Source organism: Mustelus asterias, chromosome 13 (assembly GCF_964213995.1).
Source record: "Mustelus asterias chromosome 13, sMusAst1.hap1.1, whole genome shotgun sequence".
NCBI classification, from domain to species: Eukaryota; Metazoa; Chordata; class Chondrichthyes; order Carcharhiniformes; family Triakidae; genus Mustelus; species Mustelus asterias.
The window spans coordinates 105,214,581-105,231,871 of NC_135813.1; the positions used below are offsets into that span (position 1 = coordinate 105,214,581).

A 17,291-nucleotide genomic window follows, 5' to 3' on the forward strand; every position below is an offset into this window, starting at 1 on the left:
GCTTCCAATCACTAAAGCAGCCTTCTGTCATCACGCCCTGTCTCCTACATCTGAGCCAATTTTGAATCCACTTTATCAAATTACCCTGTATCCCATGTGAATTTACCTTCTTTACAAGTCTCCCATGTGGGATCTTGTCAAAGGCTTTGCCGAAATCCATACAAACTATATTGACTGCACTACTGTCTACACACCAGGTCACCTCCTCAAAAAATTCAATCAAATTTGTTAGGTGTGACCTCCCTCTGACGAAGCCATGCTGACTATCCCTGATCAAGCTTTACCTCTTTAAGTGGAGATAGATGCTCTTCTTCAGAAGTTTCTCTAAAAGTTTCCCTACCACTGACATGAGACTTACTGGTTTGTAGTTCCCTGGTTTAACTCTACAACCCTTCTTAAATAGCTGATCTCCAGTCATCTGGCACCTCCCCCATAGCCAGAGAGGAATTGAAAATTTGGGTCAGAGCCCCTGCAATCTCCTCCCTTGCCTCCCACAGCAGCCAAGGGCACAATTCACCTGGACCTGGAGATTTATCCACTTTTAAGGCTGCCAACACCTTCAGTACCTTGTCCTTCCCTATGTCAATTTGCTCAAGAACCTCACAGTCTCTCTCCCTGAATTCCACACCATTGTCCTCATTCTCTTGGGTGAAGACGGATGTGAAGTATTCATTCAACACTCTACCAATGTCCTCTGGCTCCACCCACAGATTGCCCACTTTGTCCCTAATTCTTTCCTTGGTTATCCTCTTCCCATTGATATACTTATAGAATATCCTTGGATTTTCCCTACTTTTACCAGCCAGAGCTTTCTCATATCCCCTCTTTGCATTCCTAATTGTTTTCTTAAGCTCCACCCTGCACTTTCTATACCTCACTAATGCCTCCACTGATTTGCTCCCCTTGCACTTTTTAAAAGCCTTTCTTTTCCTTCTCATTGTATCTTCAATATCTCTGGTCATCCATGGTTCTCTGGGTTTGTTATTCCTATCACCCTAGAGGGAACAAGCTGGGCTTGCACCCTCCCCATTTCCTTTTTGAATGCCCCCCACTGCCCTTCTATAGATTTTCCCATTAGTAGCTGTTCCCAGTCTACTTTGGCCAGATCCTGTCTTAGAATCTGCTCTCCCACAATCCAAAATATTTTTTGCAGCTTGTCAATTTCCTTGTCAGTAATAAGCTTAAATTGCACCATGTTGTGATCACTATCACTAAAATGCTCCCCCACTACCACCTCAACCACCTGTCCGACTTCATTCCCCAGAATCAGGTCCAGCACAGCTCCCTCCCTTGTTGGACCCCCCACATATTGATTTTAAAAAGTTCTCCTGTACACATTTCAAGAAATCTACTCCAACCAAGCCCTTAACACTATGTGTACCCAGTTAATGTTGGGAAAGTTGAAATCACCAAATAAGGTAACCCTAATGTTATTGTTTTTACACACCTCCACAAACTGATCACATATTTGCTCCTGAATATCCCTCTGACTATCTGGGGGTCTATAATAAGCACCTAACAATGTGGCTGCCCCTTTTTTATTCCTAAGCTTTACCGACAAAGCTTCATTTGATGCCCCCTCCAAGATAACATCTCTCCTCACTGCAGTAACTGACTCCTTAACTAATAATGCAATGCCTCCTCCTCTTTTACCCACTTCCCTGTCTCGCCTGAAGATTCTACATCCCGGAATGTTGAGTTGCCAATCGTATCCTTCCTTCAACCATGTGTCTGTGATGGCTACTATATCACACTTCCACGTGTCAATCATTGCCCTCAACTCATCCGTTTTCCCTGCAACACTCCTGGTGTTAAAGTAGAGGCCATCCAGCCTAGCCTTATTCCTATGAAATTTAATACAGCTGCACTCCCTCTGACTTGTTTGTTTTGCTATATGATTCCGTGCCCTTAATCTGCTCACAGTCTGTGTTCCCTCCCCTTGCCAAATTAGTTTAAACTCCTCCCAACAGCACGAGCAAAACGTCCCACGAGGATGTTCTGGTTCAGATGTAGACTGTCCTACTTTGTACAGGCCCCACCTTCCCCAGAAATGGTCCCAGTGATTCAGGGATTTAAAACCCTCCCTCCTGCACCAATTTTTAAGCTACGCATTCATCTGCACTGTCCTCCTATTTCTGTGGCACTGGGAGTAATCCTGAGATTACAACCCGGGAGGTCTTGCTTTTTAGTCTACTGCCTAACTCCCTGAATTCTTGATGCAAGATCTCATCCCTCTTTCTATCTGTGCCAATGGTACCAACAAGTACCATGACCTCTGCCTTATCAGCCTCCCCCTTCTGGATGCCCTGACGGCAAGTTTCATAAAGGTTTTCCTGCCTGATCCAACACCCTCCGCAATTTTGTGAAAATTGCACCCTGTATGTAAATAGTTGGCCAGAACAAATGTGGAATTTTCCCAGTTTCGTTATTTTTTCTGGATAACAGGATTATTCAAGCTGCCACTCAGACCTCTCTCCAAGGGCATGGTAAAACTATGCCCCCTCCCCACTACCCCCTGGATTCACTTTCTGGCCTATAGGTATTTCTGTGAAATGAATTTCCAAATTCATTCCTAAATCCATTGCCATTGTTTATATAAAAGAAAATGTATTCACCAACTGACAATGAGCAATCACACAGGCAACTTATTACTATTAGAATAACATTGATACGAGCACTTCTCTGTCACACTTCAGGGCTTCTGACATCCCACTTCAGCATCTATATAAATCATGTGAATTTCAATGTCACATTTCAGCTTGACTGGCTCAGATTTCATTTTTCTGACGCCGTGACGTATCACAAATGAACTTGTACTGAACATGCCAATCAAAAGGTAGCAAGAAAGAACATGCTATTAACAATTGCAAAAACCTCCAAATAAAAATCAATCGTCAGCAACAATAAACAGCTAGCAAGGAGCAGAATCAATTAACTTCCTCCAAATACTTTTAAAAGTATGTCATCTGCAACTTGAGTATTTATTAGCACCGAAAATAAGGAGTGCACCACAGTAAAAACAAAAAAATCTGCTCATACAACAGATTTTCTTTGTACACAACACCGTTTCTCATTGGATGTCTTACTTTATGCAAAAACATAGATTCAATTGATTTGAAAGACAAAAGATATTAGGGCTGGGATTTTATGGCCTAGCTCGAGCGAGACTGGAAAATCCTGCCTGAGGTCAACAGACATTTCATTGTCCTCCCCTCGCCCGCTCTGATTCCAAGGTAGGCGAGGCGGTAGAATTCCTGCGTAGGAATTCTCAGCATGCACATGTCCCTACAATTCCCATCATGCTGCAGGCTAAACATGGACACAGTGGGGGAAGCTTGCTATGATAGCTTAGCATTTGCACAGAAATTCTGAGCGGTGCTTGAAGCAAATACATTTGTAATGACTTCAACCAAACCGATGAGGTTGGGCTCTTTGAGTATGAGCTCCCTGATTGAGGTCATAATTGCCCAGCCAAACAGGGAGCCTCACCTGTATATAAATGTGGGAGTGTCGGGTCCACTAGCACTCCTGATTCTGACTTTGTACCTTACAAACTCTATTCTAGGAGTAGAATAGAGTTTGTAAATAAACAGAAATCTGGTGAAGGAGTACCGGCCTCTGAGGAGTTATTTCAAAATTATTAATCATAATTCTGAGTTTCTTTTTATCCCAGAAACCCTAACACAAATTAAAACACAAATACTCAAAACTATTTTTGAGAAAAGTTTTGACAAGAATCTATTTGAATTGTTTATTAACTGATACTTGATAAGAACGGGAGAGATAGAAAAAAGTTAAACAAAGAGAAAGATAGAGGGAGGAAAACGCACAGAGAGAATTCACCAAACGGCACATTCACATTACAAATTTAGCATCCTTTTAAGCATTGCATTACGGTGAAATGTGTAGTGAAAATCCAGAAAAGTCAAAAAGCTGAAACTCCCTCCACCCTAATACTCCATTTTGCACAATTCAGCTCAGGCCTTAACACAGTGTTTAGACTGGATTTACATTATAACTGCCATACAATGTGAATTGAAGCCACTTCATGCTTATGCTAGAGTTGTATTTGAATGCACAGAAAGCTAGAGATTATTACAGATGAGCAGACAAAAACAAGATACAGATGAAGAGGAATAACCACACACACCTTGGTGATGCTACATATAAGGTCAATTTAAATATAATATTTATTTCTAACTTTCCTGAGCTGTCTTATTTCCTGCAATGAGTTTATTGTAAAATGATGAGCATTATTTTTAATTTATTTAAGCTTTATTTGCCACTGTCGCCTCGTTGGATCATTCTCGGCAACTGCTTGCTTCTCTCTCTATTTACTGCTTATCCAGATCATCATGGGCCCATGATTGACAGAACATCTGCCTCCACACTTGAATTTGTTGATACACACTTTTTAAAAGGTGCTAAGGCAGGCTGGTTAGAAGGCCCACCTCACTTCTCTAGGGCTCTATCCCAGATGTTATGGATGCTGTTAGGCCCTTTAGCTCTCACCCCTTATGCCCCCCACACACCCACCATGACCCTCTCATATCCCCATGCCACCTTCATAGCCACTCACCCAGTATCTACCATGGCACACCTTAGGAGTTATGTGGAGATGAAAATAATGACATTCTAACAACCTATTACAGCTCTCACTCATACACAATTGATAAAAAAAACCTCTCAAGAAACCCATTCAAAGCTTCTAAATTTCAAGTGGTTAATGTCTTATAAAACAAACAAACTTCTATTCAGACTCCACATCAAAGACAGCTAATTCTTTAATAGCCTATTTAAGCTCTTGATCAAACTATGAACTCAGAACACCCTGCTGAGATAATTGTAGGCCTTTGATGAACTTCAGCCCAAGCATTCATATAACACAATAATAGCCCTGGGAAATGACAACAAAGTTTCTATTGAAACTGCATGGCCAGATAATAATGTTTTTTTTCTAACCTACATCCGGTGACCTGTAAATAAAATCAGTTCAGCAGAGGTTCATTTTAACTCTCAATGACAGCTTAAGCCTGTTCTTTTTATGTTTTAAAGAAAGGGTAATTTAAAAAAAAACTTAAGATCATAATACTTATATAGATTTTATCCATCCTTCAAATCAATCTCTGACTCCCACACTGCCGATTTAACAGCCAAAAATGGGTAGAATAGTCCAGGATTGAACTATTCAGCTACTACAGAACCCAGCTCCATGGAGTGGAAGAAAGTCATCCCCAAAAAAGGCCTATGTGAGCTCAGCACTAAGTTCAAATGACTCTGCTGAGTTCAGATATCCATCCTGAGTGATTCACAACCTGCCTCCTTCCATCTGGTGGTGAAAATGGGATCTTTTGGAAATGGGGGCAGAACTTCCCTATCCACTTCCCTTCCATTATTTTTTAACGTCTGCGAAGTCTTCCAGACACTGCAAAAATCAACCCTTGGTAAACTGTTTTATGGACCAAGCTGGTGGGAACAAAGGAAATGGAGATGAGGGATGTGGAGCAGGAAAGGGAGGAGATGAAATGAAAGGGGATAGTAATGAGTGATCTGTATCAATAGATCTTAACCACCATTCGCTCCCATTTTACAGACAGCAATTGCTGGGAACAATTCTGCTTTTGTCAGATTCAGCTCCTCCAGATATACCTTCTGCTTTTTATTATGGTCCCATTATGATCCTATTTGTCCAACACTATTATCAGTTTTATCATTTAATCTCTCCTCCGTTTCATCCTATCATAGACCTTCCCTTTTGTTGTTTCCTCCTCTCTTTCCCTGGCTCAGTACACGCTTAACACTTTGTTAGAGCTCTAACTTTCTCTCGTTCTGATGAAAAATCAAAACCCGCCCATTTGCACAGACTAAAAATCTGGCCCACTATCTTGGGTTTCTCCTTTCACAGATGCTGCCTGACCTGCTAAGTATTTCAGCACTTCCAGTGTTTATATCAGATTTCCAGCATCTGCAGTCTTCTTTGGCAGTCCCTCAGGGTCCAGGATGACTCACTCCCACTTTGGGGAGTTGGGTTCTGCAGTGGCTGTATTGTCCAATCCTGGAGCCGCGGATTCTGCCATAAGTTTGGCAGGTGGTGTTTGATGGGGTGGGTGGGTGCGACGCTCTGGATTCTGCATTCTTTTTCCACTGTTCACACTTGGCCACCGCGTGCTCCACCGGTGACTCTCAAGATGAATGGCGCCTTCATGGGTGCTTCTTCTCCAGTTTGTGCATTTCAAGGTACGCGATTCCCACGTGTCGATGGGGTGTTGCATTTATTTAGGGAGGCTTTCAGAGTGTCTTTGTAGCGTTTCCTCTGCCCTCGCTTGCCATTGCAGAGCTCGGAGTAGAGCGCTTGTTTTAAGAGTCTTGTGTTGGGCATGCGGACAATGTGGTTGAGTGTGACCAGTGCCTTGATCTGGGAATACTAGCCTGGGAGAGGACACTCATGTTGGTACATCTATCCTACCAGTGGATTTGCAGGATTTTGCAGAGGCAACGTTGGTGATGTTTCTCCAGGGATTTGAGGTTCTGCTGTACTTTGTCCATGTTTCTGATGCCTGCAGGAGGCAGGGACCACAGCTGCTCTGTAGACCATGAGTTGGTGCTGGATTTGAAATCTCAGTCCTTGAACACTCTTGTCCCTCAGTCGTCTGAAGATTGCACTGGCGCATTGGAATCGATGCTGGATTTCAGCGCTGATGTTTGCCTGCACCAGGAGGAGGCTGCCGAAGTATGGGAAATGATCTGCATTGTCCAGGAGCTCCCCCTGGATCTTGATGGCTGGGGGCAGTTTTGTTTGGCAGGAACAGACTGGGAGAGAACATTTGTTTTCCGGATGTTTAGTCAGAGGCCCATTCTCTCATATGCCTTGATGAATGCATTGACGATGGTTTGTAGCTCGGCCTCTGAGTGTGCGCACACACAGGTGCCATCTGCAGCTGGATGACAAAAGTTGGGGTGATCTTGGTACTGGCCAAGCAGAGGTTGTTGCCTGACCTGCTGAATATTTTCAGCACTTCCTGTTTTAATATCAGATTCAGTAAGAAGTTTAACAACACCAGGTTAAAGTCCAACAGGTTTATTTGGTAGCAAAAGCCACACAAGCTTTCGGAGCTCCAAGCCCCTTCTTCAGGTGGCAGTGGATTTGAAATCTCAGATTAATATCAGATTGCCAGCATCTGCAGTATTTCACTTTTGAACAAAATGCTTATCAACAGCATCAATTATTACAAATTCTGGTAGCCCTAGGTTACAATTCAATTCAATTAGAATAATTATAATTATTAACTACTTTCCCGAGTCCAGTTTACAATTTTGCTCTTGATTGCACAACGTTTCACTTCAGTCCCAAGTCTTTTGTGAAGGGGTTGATTGTCTGCTTTCTGCAAATCAAGATATCTATTAATTCGATCACGCTCCTACTAACTCAGTTAAATGAAAGATCCCAATTGTTTCTTCACAAATTTCTAACGGTTTCATTTTTTAAATTTTGCCTTTAGTGTCACATGAAGTAAATATCATTAATATCCCCATTATAAATAGCCACATGTTATTGATTCCGATGATCAAGCTCCTTAACTGTTTTTAAAGATGAAAACTCTTTGGAATACTCTCCAATCTTTTGGTTCCACCAGTGTATCGCAGACTAAAGTAAAGTAAACCAACTCCAAAGGAACTCGCTGTGACATTTGTGAACTTACCTGATGCAAATTTAATGTTATGTTTAGCTTTGTGGCACTCAGACCATGACATTGCTAATCAGCATCATTGAACATTTGATTTCACAGAATCACAGAATCCTACAGTGCAGAAGAGGCCCTTTGGCCCATCGAGTCTACACTGATACATGAAAGGCCCTCCTGACCTGCCCCACCTAATCCCACTTGCCAGCACTTGGTCCATAGCCTTGAATGTTATGGCGTGCCAAGTACTCATCCAGGTACTTTTTAAAGGATGTGAGGTATCCCGCCTCCACCACCCTCCCAGGCAGCGCATTCCAGACAGTCACCACCCTCTGGGTAAAAAAGCTTTTCCTCAAATCTCTCCTAAACCTCCCATCCCTCACTTTTAACTTGTGTCCCCTCTTAACTGACCCTTCAACTAAGGGGAACAACTCTTCCCTATCCACACTGTGCATGCCTCTCATAATCTTGAACACCTCAATCAGGTCACCCCTCAGTCTTCTCTGCTCCAGAGAAAACAACCAAAGCCTATCCAACCTCTCTTTATAACTTAAATCATCCCAGGCAGCATCCTGGTGAATCTCCTCTGCACCCCCTCCAGTGTGTTCACGTCCTTCCTATAATGTGGCGACCAGAACTGCACACAGTACTCCAGCTGTGGCCTCACCAAAGTTCTATACAACTCCATCATGACCTCTCTGCTTTTGTAATCTATACCCTGATTGATAAAGGTGAGTGAGCCATATGCCTTTTTCACCACCCTATTAACCTGCCTTTCCGCCTTCAGAGATCTGTGGACAAAAACCCCAAGGTCCCTTTGTTCTTCGGAACTTCCCAGTGTCAGACCTTTTATAGTATACTTCCCTGTCAAATTATTCCTTCCAAAGTGCATCAGCTCACACTTTTCAGGGTTAAATTCCATCTGCCACTTATCTGCCTATTTGACCATTCTGTCTATATCTTCGAGTAACCCAAGACGCTTGACCTCACTGTTAACCACCCGGCCAATTTGATTTGATTTAATTTGATTTATTACTGTCACATGTATTGGGATACAGTACTGTTGATGCTACGATCTTAGTAGGATAAACAGTTAGAACATTTGCTGATCTAGAGGGACCCTGTTAAGATGACTCTACTGAAAGAGTAACACAAGGAGCAATTGTAACCCTACCTGCCCCTTCAAAACACTCGTGGGAGTTACCCACTGAGATTCCACTGTCTTCCCACAGGTTTCAATTTTAATTTGCAAGATAGTTATCCACCGGAAACTCTTTAAATATGCATATTGGGTTTTGAAGATGTCTGGCCAACATAGTTGCCAGAGGGATCAGGGCCTGAAGAGCTCTGTCTAGTTTTTTCTTTGTTTTAAAACTTGCCATCTGGGGCCAGGAACAGCAGAAGTGTTTAAGCTGCCTTTTTCCTTGGCTTCTCACCTCCCCTTGCCATCCCGCCTCCCCTTGCCATGCATCCCAGTTAGTCACAAAGTTCTGTGCTTGGTCTTGTTTCTTTGGTCCCAGTGGCAGCCTCCCTTTCCCAACATTTTTCTCTTCTCCACCAGGGTAGCTGCCACATCCAACCAGTTTCGGGCAGGAGACCAATTGGTCCTATGCAGAGGAGGTGCAGGAATTAAAATCTTTGCGGCCTCGTACTGCTAAGGGCTGGACGTTTTAGCACTCACCTCAAATCCTACCCGCACACTCCTTTGAAAATCAGGAGATCATTGATTGCACCGATGTTGCCATCAGAGATGGAGAGAATAACAGTTGCACTTAACTCATGCTGCTCTCGTGAGGTCATTAAAACACATCCAACATTGAAGCCAGTTCTGCGGGGTGCCGCTGCTGGCACTGACCCTGTTAGCCACTTCTTTCAAGGTGTGCACAGTGGCTGTACCAGGGATGCTCCTGTGGGTGCTGCCAACCATACCTCTCCACTTTTCCCTGATATCCTCAGGACCTCCAGGAAAGTGTCCTCAGTTCAAAGATTCCCCCTTTGCATCAACATAATATTGAAATGTAAGGGCACAGAGTGAAGCTGACTTAAATAGGCCTAGGGAGGACTGCCTGAAATTGCACAGAGAAACTGGGCAGGTTGCCTATTTCCTGATGAGACTGGGTGGATAAAGACAATGAAAAGTGGTATGGTGGTACAATAAATTGTCATGCTTGTGTGGCATCCATCTAGTAGTGAAATAGCAATTTTCTGATTCTTTGAATTCTCAGTCTAAGCCACGCTGAACTGTGAAGCTGACAGGCAAGCCTTAGATGTTGTTCCATAAGGGTGGGGAAAGATTAGAGAGAAATCTTCTGGTTGTCTTTTAGAAATTCCATTGCCACATATGGAAAGGCACTGATAGTGCGCTCTAGTTGTCAAAAGGGCTCCAATGGCATAGTCCTATCGAAGGAGAAAAATGAATAAGCATTTTAACAATTGTCTTGAGTTAAAATACAGTTTGATCTGATGTCATAAACATCGAAAGCAGCATCGATCAGTACAATTTTCAAAACAAATCCTCTCAAGTGAACTCTAGATGGTCTTGAGAAGGCACATTTAATTCACCTGGAATCATGCAACCATCAAAGATATAAAACCATAACAACCTATACGTACATAGTACCTTTAATATAATAAAATGTCACAAGGTGCTTCATAGGAGTATTATAAAACAAAATTACACACCTCACTACATATGGAAACATTAGGGTGGATAAATAAAAGTTTAGACAAAGAGGTAAGTCTTAAGGAACGTCTTAAAGGACCAAAGTGAAATAGGCAGGTCGGGTGCTTGGGAAATTGTTCCAGAGCTCAGGGCCTTGATGCTGAAGACACAGTCACCTGTCGTGCAGCAATTAACATCGGGGATCCTCAAGAGGCAGAACTAGAGGGACGCAGATAACTGTTTATAGAGGGTGAAACGTGGGAGGCAGCTCAGGAGTGGGTTGGAATAGTCAAGTCCAAAGCATGGAAGAATATTTCAGCAGCGATGTACTGAGGCAGCAACAGAGTTGAGTGATGTTCTGAAGGTGGAAATGGGTGCTTTTAGCAATGGCATTGATATGTGGTTGACAGCTTACTGTGGAGTCAAATATGACACCAAGGTTACGGGCGATCTGGTTCAGCCCGAAACAGTTGTCAGGGAGAGGAATGGAGTCAGTGGCTGGGCAAGAGGGTTTGTGATGGGGACTGAAGATAATGGCTTTTGTCTTCCCGATGTTTAACTGGAGGGAATTTCTGCTCAATTAGTATAGGATAGATTGGTCAAGCAGTCCAACAATTTGGATCAGTGGAGGGATTGAGGGAGGTTGTGTTGAGCTGAGATGAGATGCTTGTCTGATTTAATTTGTTTGAGCTTGTGTCAAATCCAGAATGCACAGATAAAAGGGTCCTATTTCGATCTACTGCAACATCTCGCTTATTATTTTGCCTTCCTTAATTTCAGTATCTTTTTTGGCTCTGTGTCAATGGGCAGTCTCTTGAGCCCGTGTTCGCCATCTGCGAGATTGCTGCCGGGGGCTCTAGATCCGGAAGCAGCAGTTCTCGCCAACGAGAACGCAAGTTCGGATCTTCCACACCCCTCACCGCGACATCATCAGGTTAAAGTTTTAAAGTTTACTTATTAGTGTCACAGGTAGGCTTACATTAACACTGCAATGAAGTTACCGTGAAAACCCCCTAGTCGCCACATGCTGGCACCTGTTTGGGTACACTGAGGGAGAATTTAGCATGGCCAATGCACCTAACCAGCACGCCTTTCGGCAGGTCAGGTGTGGGTTGAAGTAGTCAAGTCCAAAGGGAACAAAAGGTTCACACCCACAGTGGGTGTGAATCTGATTTACATACATTTCCATGGATTTTAATGTAAGTAACACGCCCCCTCACTGTATCTTGGTCCCTCGCCATATCTTCAAACCAGGGTGACGTGATGTCACGCTGGCGCTGTTTACGACAGGTTCACACAGATGTAGACCTGTCATGGGGGTCTTCCCAGGGGCATAAAGGTATGCATAGCCCCCAGGGTATGAGGGACATGGCCAGGCAGTGCCCTGGCAGTGCCACCCTGTGCCAAAGGGCGGGGCCCAGTGGGAGCTTCATGAGGGGCACGTTAATGCAGATATAGTTGTGGGCCAGGAGCAGACAGACAAGCAGGAAATCGGGGGATGCTGGCGATGGCCATGGGGGGGCGGGGGGGGGGGGGGGGGGGGTTGCCGGCTCCAACTGTGGGGGGATGGGGCCAATGGGAGAAGAGAATGATGATTGGCGGGGGGAGTGGTTGGAGTGAATGCTGGCTCCAATTGGGGGTAGGGAGGGGAGCCCCTGAGGCCTCCATGGTAGGGTAGGAGGGGGAGGTTTATTGCTGCTCTGAAGGGGGCACCCTTTAAAGGTGGCACCCCAATCTCTGTGCACTGGGTTTTGCCAGCGTGTTTAGGCCCCGCCCTCCGGTATGACGGCGTGAGTGTTGTAAGATCTGGGGAGAAAACCAACCAGTTTCTCTAGAGCGAAACACACTGGTTTTCTTGCCAGAAACAACACTCTGCCATTTTTTGGTAAGATTTCACCCTTTTAAACAATGCACTGGGTTGAATGCCTGTAGATCCATTATGTAAGACATACTCTGATTTATATACAGCAGACCCGGCATGTAATCTGAGATAATAGCCCAGACATTGATTTACAAACATGTGATAATTACATTGTATATACATGAATCTGACAAACACAAACCATGTTTTTTGTCACCTTTCCTATTATCTTACAATAGGATTTTTAAAATCCAGCAATCCTGAATGCCCTTTGTATGTGAGAAGATAGATGGTGGAGCTCTACACTGATGTAAATGCTGGGAAATTGAACAGATAATCAAATTAAATAATCAGGACCCAATTTTAGTGTAACAAATTCCAAACTAGTGGGAGAAAACAAAAGCAAAATACTGTGGATCCTGGAAAACGGAAATAAAAACAGAAAGTGTTGGAAATACTCAGCAGATCAGGCAGCAACTGTGGAGAGAGAAACAGAAAGGCCAATTTTGATAAATTCTTGTTCAAACAGGAAAAGGGAAATGAAGGTGAACAAGGTAAATCAGTGAAACAGCAATCACTTCAGAGAAGTAAGACCATAGATCTGAAACCTTAATTCTGTTTCCTTCTCCACTGTCATAGCAATGGACCATATCCCCAAATTACTTAGGACATATTGAACTTTTAAATAAGACATGTGTTTTTAAAAGAGGGACATGCAAGCAAAAACTGGCCAATAGTGCAAAGTAAACCATTTGCTAGAATTCCTATGTGGATTACACTTGACCAATTAGTTCAGAGAGAATGGAGTGTCACATCTGGAGAGTGGCACTTCTTCAAACAGGGATTTGAAAGGCAGATAGAAAAGAAATGCAAAAAACTGAATTTTAATCTCCTGAGGTTACAGAAACAATGGAGGCTGATTACCTCCTCAGCAGAAAGCATTTCCTTTCGATTTGATTTGATTTGATTTATTATTGTCACATGTATTGGGATGCAGTGAAAAGTATTGTTTCTTGCGCGCTATACAGACAAAACATACCATTCATTGAGTACATAAGGGAAAAGGAAAGGATAGGGTGCAGAATATAGTGCTACAGTCATAGCAATGGTGTAGCAAAAGATCAACTTAATGCAAGGTAGGTCCATTCAAAAGTTTGACGGCAGCAGGGAAGAAGCTGTTCTTGAGTTGGTTGGTTTGTGATCTCAGACTTTTGTATCTTTTTCCTGGCAGAAGAAGGTGGAAGAGAGAATGTCCGGGGTGCAAGGGGACCTTAATTATGTTTGCTGCTTTTCTGAGGCAGTGGGAAGTATAGATGGAGTCAATGTATGGGAGGCTGGTTTGCATGATGGACTGGGCTACATTCACAACCCTTTGTAGTTTCTTGCGATCTTGTTTAGAGCAGGCGCCATACCAAGCTGTGATACATCTGGAAAGGATGCTTTCTATGGTGCATCTGTAAAAATCAGTGAGAGCCGAAGCAGACATGTCCAATAGCCTTTGAAAGTAGAAGCATTGGTGGGCTTTCTTAACTTTGACGTCAGTGTGGAGGGACCAGGACAGATTGTTTGTGATTAGGACACCTAGAAACTTGAAGCTCTGGACCATTTTCCACTTCATCACTGTTGATGTACACAGGGACATGTCCTCCACTACGTTTCCTGAAATCGATGACTATCTCTTTCGTTTTACTGACATTGAGAGATTATTGTCGTCGCACCATTTCACCAGATTCTCTGGGCGGGATTTTCCAGCCGCGCTCGCCCCATGACTGGAAAATCCCACCTGAGGTCAACAAATCTTTGCATGGTCCTGTCCCACCCCCTACAATTCCCATGGCGGGTTGGACCCTCTTTCACTTTCCTGTGCTCTATCTCGTCTTTGGTTGAGATTCAACCCACTGCAGTGATGTCATCAGCAAACTTGAAAATGGAGGTTTGCGCGGAATTATATCCTAGACTGTGGACATGATGTGAGTTGAAAGAAAGCAGTTTCTGGACAAAAGACATGTTTATTTTTTCCCTGTCCAGGAAGACAGAAGGAAAGGGGTTAAAGGCCAACTGCAACCCTGGTCTCTGTGTGCTAATTTGGTGTTCTAGTCTACTTTGCTAGTGCGTGCTGTGAAGGTCACAGTTGAAGAACATCCACTAGACACCCCTGCACTTGCAGGTAACAAAATCTCTCTCTCTCTCTGATTGCTAAAAGAAAGCCACAAGTCAGCAAAGCCACAGTCAAAAAAGAAACAGGACAAGTGCTATCAGCTAACCTGCAGAACCACAAATCTCCAAATCATCTGTTCAACTGCCTAAGTCAGCGCTCCCGGAATCACCCCACTTAACATTTCACCATCCACTCCTCACAGACAAGCCAAAAACTGATTCATGTGTCTTTTTAAACTTTAATTTTGGGACTCAACTCTCATTTCTAGTCCATATTTATTTATGTTGCTTTTTATTACTCTTTCTTGCATTTTGGTAACCAATAAACTCACTCTTTCTTAAACTCAAGAAAGCCTGGTTAAATTGGCTCCTTTTAAAATATAAATACATTTGGACTGGGAAAAGGTATCCATGAGGCGAATGATTCTTTTTAAATTAACCCTGTTGTAATAAACCAAGGGGGTTGAATAGAGAAGGGGAGCTAGTTCGGCCCTCCTCATCCGAGAGCATAACAAGTTAGGGTTGTCCCATCCGGAATCATAACAAATTTGGGGACCTTGCCCGGGGACCGGTCATAGCACCATAGATGCTGCCTGAAATCAAAAGAGAAAATGCTGGAAAATCTCAGCAGGTCTGGCAGCATCTATAAGGAGAGAAAAGAGCTGACATTTCAAGTCCAGATGACCCTTTGTCAAAGCTGTTGCCTGAAATGCTGAGTACTTCCAGAATGTTCTGTCCAAACTGGTGGGTGTTTCCACTGGCAGTACAGAACCTAACCAAACACTGGAGAAGGCACTAAACAATGCAAATCCTGCCTAATGTTTATTCAGCAAATGTACACTAATGTCTTTGTATAAGAAATAAATATCCGTAGAATGCAGATGCTGTCAAACTTTCCACCTATGTGCTAATTACAGGAATTATGTCTCAACTTGTTCCCAGTGACAATGATTATCATAGATATTCAATTGTGAGTCTACGGTTTTATGTCCACAGGTACCTCCAAATAACATTCGTACCATTATTCTCATTTCTATTGCATTCTTGTTTAAAACTCTGCATGTTTTTTTTTTCGATATTGTTATTAAATAGCACATTGCTAAGAGTTGAATATCCTGTTATTTCCCGTCAATCAATTGCAAATTGTGGATAACAAGCAAGACATTATATCAACATCCATTAGTTAGCATGGTTGCCTCTCCACAATAACAATATGAGCCTGAGTCATCAACCATAAGAACCCACAACTGATACCAAAACAAGGACCCAGAAGAAAAGAAAACCATGAAGTTCTGCGTTTACGTATTGTAACCTGACATCTGAGAATCCGATCATTATAAATAATTTGAAGTGGCCTTTGTGGTTTATGACGTCAGATCAGACAATTGGCCTGTAATCTCTCAGCTATCCACCACTCAGCATGATTTTCACCTCCAGTCACGACATGTATATCACTTCTTAAAAGTCTGAAACATCAAAATATACATTTAAGGACTAAATTGAAAAGTATCACTAGCAAAAGATTCTTATGAATATTACAGCTCAGTGTTACTGATTTATTCTCACCAACTTTAGGGAGGCACAGTAGCACAGTGGTTAGCTCTACTGCCTCACAGCGCCAGGGACCTGGGTTCGATTCCTGGCTTGGGTCACTGTCTGTGTGGAGTTTGCACGTTCTCCCCGTGTCTGCGTGGGTTTCCTCTGAGTGCTCTTCTTTCCTCCCACACTCCAAAGATCTGCAGGTTAGGTGGATTGGCCATGCTAAATTGCCCCTTAGTGTCGAGGAATTAGCTAGGGTAAATGCATGGGGTTATGGGGATAAGGGCCTGGGTGGGATTGTGATTGGTGCAGGCTCGATGGTCTTGAATGGCCTCCCTTTGCACTGTAGGATTCTTTGATTCTATAACTTTGAAAAGCAAATCACTAAACTCTCATTTGTATATGCCATTGTGCTGCGCTGGCCGGTTAGCTCAGTTGGTTAGAGCACGGTGCTAATAATGCCAAGGTTGCGGGTTTGATCCCCATACTGGCCAACAACCATTAAAAAAGCTTTGACAAAGGGTCATCTGGACTCAAAAGGTCAGCTTTTTTCTCTCCTTACAGATGCTGCCAGACCTGCTGAGATTTTCCAGCATTTCTCTTTTGGTTTCAGATTCCAGCATCTGCAGTAATTTGCTTTTATCTCATTTGTATGACCCTTTTTCCAAAAAAGAATTTTCAAGACAATGAAAGCTACTTTTGGAGATTCGTGCAAATCTTCGACAACAGTATTTTATCCCCTTCATGACCAGCCTACAGCCTTGGATCCAAACTTTAAATCAGACATTTTTAAACCTTTTTTTTAGGCTACTTGGGTATCATGTGCATTTTTGTTTTAGCCATGAAAGGATGAGGGGATCCTTTTTGACTTGCTAATGCCTTTCTAATATCTGTATATCGAATCATCATCTGAATTGATCTTCGTAAAGTGTTAAACACTTGATGCCTCTCTTTCAAATCTGTTCGGACATTGTTGAACCATTTAGCAGCCACTTTAAGATAGTAGTCATTACAATTTTGCATTCCTGGCCTCCTTATAATTCTCCTATTTCCCTTTGTCAGTGCACGTCCTGACTTGTCCTTGTCAATCTTATAAACCCCACTTCTTAGCTGATCTTGCCTTTTAACAAAAGATTACAAATAAATCTTGGACTCGCTTTCTTTTTTAGTTGTAAATTGACCAAGAATTATATTTTCTGGGGCAGCAACTAAATAGTGCAGATCCTGGAACTCTTAAATAACAGAAAATGCTGGAAACACCCAGCAGTTCAGGAAGCATCTGTAGAGGGAGAATCAGTTAATGTTTCAGGTCGGTCAGCTTTCATTAGAACTCAGAGATTTCTCCCCACACCGGCACTGGCTAACCTGCAGAGATATTTAGATATTTAGA

At 43.0% G+C, this 17,291-nt stretch overlaps 1 non-coding gene across 1 annotated transcript; it reads left to right on the plus strand.

Annotated features, from left to right (window-relative positions):
• Window positions 1–16,321: 16,321 nt before the first annotated feature.
• On the plus strand, window positions 16,322–16,395 carry trnai-aau (transfer RNA isoleucine (anticodon AAU)). The gene has a single exon. It is a non-coding gene; the product is annotated as a tRNA-Ile (tRNA).
• Window positions 16,396–17,291: the final 896 nt, after the last annotated feature.